Here is a 5,781-nt window from a genome sequence, read left to right as displayed (position 1 = left end):
GCATTCTAATTTTTAACATTAAACTTATCCCTTTTAGTTAAATAATGCAATTTAGAAATTTGTTTAGTTAAGTTGCTCCAACTAAATACCATATAAATATTGTAAAATGTTAGAGCTAATTTTAACTTATTTCTTGAGAAAAATAATGAATGAGAAGTTTTTTTGTGCAAACTTTAACATTTGTAACTAAAAGAGTGTGGGTTGTTTTTATCCAGCCCAGTTAAAATGAATCACTTTGAGGTAGATTCTCAGCGAAAAACTCCCCAGGATTGAAGGAATCTATTCGAAAAGTAGTTCTTCTTGCAATCACTTATTCAAGATCTAGTGAGCTAAGTCCTTTGTTCACTATCGCTCTCTAACAACGAAGATTGTTTCACAATTATTTTTGTTTCTTAGCATAAAACAATTTTTTCTACTTAAGTTGAAGTTATTCACTTAAGACTAGGGTACCATAAAGATTTCTGTTTGCTTACGTTTGTGCCAGGTACCTCCCCCGTTCAATAGTCATTTCTTTAAATCAAATGCGCAATTTGAGCCAAAATTCATTGGTAAGTAGTATGAAAGATTTGGTATGATTATTTTTCCATTATGATTCTATTAATATTAATTAAGGAGCATAAATAATTTTGTTCAGCAATAATTTTTTTGAAAACATGTTAAATATAAAGGTTCAAATTTAAAACAAATCTGGTGAGTTCGCATTTGTAATTTAATATTTTCGCATATCAGACTGGCTGATATATTAAATACAATTTGTGCAGGCTGAGTTCTAAATCATTTAATGAATCTCTTTAACAGTAATTTATAATAGCAAATTAATGAAATTCACACCAAAAATTAATAATTGTTGTTGCTGCTTATGTTACTTCAGGGCTAAAGAGAATAGAAGGGCTGGTTCACTCCTTTGAAGTATCTCCCGCCACGCCGATCCTCCGACGTCACTCTAGTGACGTCACTTTGGCGCAAAGCTCGCACTTTTACTTCAAGAACGGAGCGTTTGGCCTTACTAGCTCTAACTAATATTGGATCATTTCTTTTTGCGAGATATTCTAAGACATTTGTTATTTTCTATAATGACTTTCCTCAGTTTTTGCAGTGAATTTACAAGAATTTAAAACTATTATCGAAATGCCAGTTTGCGCGATTGCAACTTGCAAAAATTCTGATACAAAAACAAAAGGAAAACGTATAATTTTTCGCGTGTTCCCTAAAGTAAATGAACAACTATGTAAAGAATGGATTCCGAAATGACACAGTTAATATAAAACAGCAATACGTTTATTCTGTCGTTAAGAACTTTTATAAAAATTCATTATCTAAATAGAAACCGCCTCGTTACTTCAAAAAGAAAGGCAGGTGAAAGGAATTAAAAAATGGATAAAGTTAAAGAAAATTGAAATGTAAATAAAAAGTATGAATAAACTATATAGCAGATAGTCGAAATTCTCCTAATTTCATAACATATTTTTTAATGTAGTTATTCTAAATATTTATGATTTTTTTTAAAAATTATATTCTCTTCAATTTAAATATCTATAAATTATATCATCGTAAATTTAAATGTCTATAAACAATTATAAAATTTCTAATTTCATTATGAACCTAAATTATTATTTTGTTTCAGTAATTAGCATTTAAGGTTGATGTTTCCTAATGATTAAGTATGAACAAATTGCTATTAACGACATATTTTAAAATCAGGGATTCTAAATTTAACTTAACTTATCGTTATAAAAGAATATGTAGATAAAAAAAGTGTCGATATATGCCTTCATTTTTCTTAATAGTTAAAGTTAAAACTGAACTTTTTTTAAAATAAAGTATTTATCGTGTCATTTTCACCAACTAGCAAAACATTTTTATAAGTTTAAAATGGTATTTTTTTTTAATATAATAACCAAGAAAGTTTTTTTTGAACTATGTTTATGAATGGAAATAATGTGTTAATTACGAAAAGTTTGAAGGCTAATAACCAGAAAAAGTCTAACTTATTTTTACAAAGAGAAAGATGCGAAGTTATCATATCTTTGCTTGCGATCTCCGAGATCTGTGGACACAGTGACGTCATGAGGAGGGAAATCGTAGCTTCAGCTCTAAGAGCGGAGTGAACTAGCCCTTCTATTCTCTTTAGCCCTGATGTTACTTGCCAATTAGCAAGTCTGCTTTAACTCAAGCGGCTTTTCAAGGCACAGGGTGCGTTTCTTGTTTTCTTCAGTGGCGCCATCTATGGCCAATAATACGACTTCAAACACGCCCACGTCATAGCCCGTTTTACAGATCCTTTACCCAATAATATTCCATTCATTTACCAATGTATCGTAATTTCGATCTGAACCAGGGAACGATCAATCTAAAATTCATAAGCCCCAGAGGTATTGATTTTTTATGACAACTAGGAAGATTTTGTGACCTCTACAGATTTAACGTGCAGCAGTCACCCTCTAATAGAGCCGACGGGAATCGAACTTCCGTTCTCACAATCACGAAACTACCATTTTACAAACCAGGCTACCCCGACCCCCCGTTAATAATTGTAAAATGGTTAATAAATTTAGACACCGATTTAAAAAGAATTATCTTAAAATATAGTGTAATAAAGTAATATTACTGAATTACGTTATATTAAAAAAACAATTCTTTTAGTTATAAACCTTTAATTTAGAAAACAATCAAAATAAAAAAAATGTAATACTAGCAGAGTAAAATACGAAAAAAATATTACAGATGCCTTGAAATTTAGAATACTATTTTACGGGAAAACAATACCTGATTTTTATGAATTTGACCCTTTCGCGCTGACTGTGCCAGCAAGAAACGCACTCACTTCCCGGCCGACACACCGAAGTGCCAGAGCGCTCTCTTGTTCACCCCCGGCCGTCACTCATTTGTGCTAGTGTCCTGGGACGTTTTAAAAAATAAAATTTCTACCAGAAGATGGCATTGTATGTCCATATGGTTTCAGATACATGTAGATTTGACCTTCTACTCAAAATGCGAGAAGTATGACTCACATACACGTGGTTTTCAGGGAGAAGGAATGGAGGAGAAAGAAATATTTTATGACTGCTCTTTAAATTTGCACGAGGTATATTTGTTTGCAGTAAGCAGGGGAGGTTGTTTTTTTTCGCTACAGCGTTGGGTATTTCGATTTGCTATCCAGTTTTTAGTGCAATGTTAGTGTTTTCAAATTTTTCATACGAAAAAAGAATTTTAAGTCATATATTTAGTTTTCAGATATATAATGTTAAAAATTATTAAATGGTAAGTACATAATTAAAATAAAATGTGTAAAATATATATTTAAACAGGAAATAACTTAAGTAAATATATTATCCATAGAAATATATATAAAGCATATGCCATTTAAATACTTTACAGAACATTATTAAACAACTCTTTGATATTTCGATACCCTCCGGCCCAGGACAGACACTCGCGAGAGAGACTGCTGAACGTTTGAAACTACCGTGTAATTTTACGAACAATAAAAATGTACAGACATCAGTGGTTAGCAGCGACTCCATCAATAGACTTTTATATATAATTAGATACCCAAATCTGATTTTTTTTTTAAAAAACCTGAATATTATTACTTCCAATCAAATAATACAAAAACTTATGTATTCTTATTTGATCTTTCTAAATGATATTGTGTATATAATGATACTCTACAATTAGCCACTATATTCTAATGAAAGTGTTGTAAATAATATACAAGATATTTCGTAACCATCATATTTATGTATTTTTATAACCTTGTCAAAGTTGAGCTGAAAAAGTGTATATGCTAAGAGGGTCACAAATTCATATTTATGCTAGAAAAAAAATTAAAACCTTACTGAAATTCATGGAATATCCATTAAACAAGGTGTTATTATAAAGATAAAATATATATATATATATATATATATATATATATATATATATATATATATATATATATATATATATATATATATATATATATATATATATATATATATATATATATATATATATATATATATATATATATATATATATATATATATATATATATATTATTTCTTTGTTTTGCTGAAAAAACAGTCGAAATGTTTCACGCGCTAAAAAATAGGCACCCATCTTCAAGACTTGCCAGGCGTGTATGAGAGAAAACGTAAATGATTTTAAAAATAATAACTTAAGGTTACCAACGAAAAATGGAAAAATAAAGGGGAGAACAAAATTAGAAAAACTACAGTAACCGAGGAAGAAAAAATGATTAAAAGTAATGCAAAAAAAAACCACTGTGATAAATGAGGGTAAAATGCATTTCCACGTGCTACGGAGAGTTGATGAGGAGCTAATGTCGTTAACAAGGTAATCAGTATTCAGAGGAATTCCAAAACTTAGCTCCTATTTTTTGTCACATGTAGACTGTTATTTCCAATTTATATATTTCTGAAGCGAATGAAGTTGAATTAAGCAATCTCACCTCTTCAGTTTCTTGGGATTATTCATTTATTTAATTAATTAGTGTTACATTCGTCTTTTTCAACGGATTTAACATATGGAATGGATTTAACATAACACATCATTAGACATTTTCAGAAAAAAAAGTTAAAATGAATTTGATATTTCTATTCATAAATTCTTCCATTCCTTAACCTACTAGATACAAAAAAATGCGTACTTGAATTTAAATTTAGAATGATAAATATAGGAAATAAATTCATCGCTCCTTCAAGTACAACATCTTATTACAATTTGAATCACAGCTAAAGGAGAACATTTTGTCGCTTTTCCAAGAATCACGACTTCGAAAAGAAAGTTTCATTTTCATTTTTATTGTACAACTGATCATTATTAATACAAGCGCTGATGGTCCATCAATAACTTCGGAAGACAGATGAATGCTTCTGTTCAGTGCAAAATAAAATACGATGAAAAACATTTATATCTTTCAATTCCATATACACGATTCTTGAATAATGGTAGCTCAGGAAGAAGATGTAAATCCAAGACCTACTTTGCAAGGAGGGCTAATACGGTGACATTTGAGCATATTTCTGAATCAGATATAGTAGAACGAAATAGTCCTGCCATTTGGTGCGTTGTCAGATAATTTGTTATGCCTTCTTTTTAAATTTGAAAAAAAAAAAGTTACGAGGCTTAGACAGCTAAAGATTGAACGCAATAATATTTTTATTCATATAACGTGAAATATTCCGTTAGGTTGAGATTGGAGGAGAAAACATTTATATGCAAATTGGGAAAGTTTCATATTCTTTGTCTTATTTGTGAGCCATTAGTAAAAAGAATTGTTGAAATATTTTATCACTTTTTTTTCGTGACTAATGGTTTTTTTTGGCTAATATTTACTGACGAAAAAGGATGTATAATGTTTCATTTCGTGCAGGTATGAAATAAATAAAATATTTCAAAAATATTTTTTAAATATTTTTTATGCTTCGTATATATCTAATAAAATATATTATCTAATAAAATATTTGAAAAATATTTTTTGGATCATGATTTTTTTTTATTTTTTCACAGTCAGGAACAAAAAAAAGCATTACAGCTTACTAGAAAAACATTTGAAAAAATATTTTTTTTTTCAATTTAAGTAAAACAGCTTCATCATATATAGAAATACTAGAAAATTGTTTAGAATATACCTCTTAGCATTAAAAATCGTTTTATCTACCGTGCCTTATGAGAATTCTTAAAATGTTGAAAGGTAAAATTTTTTACAATTTATGGAACATATTTTTGAATCGACTGAAGTAAAACGAAGTAGTCTTGCCGTTTGGTAAGTTG

Source organism: Parasteatoda tepidariorum, chromosome 8, assembly GCF_982258835.1.
Source record: "Parasteatoda tepidariorum strain Cologne lab strain chromosome 8, Ptep-v5.0, whole genome shotgun sequence".
In the NCBI taxonomy this organism is placed as follows: Eukaryota; Metazoa; Arthropoda; class Arachnida; order Araneae; family Theridiidae; genus Parasteatoda; species Parasteatoda tepidariorum.
This window is presented reverse-complemented; position numbering follows the sequence as displayed.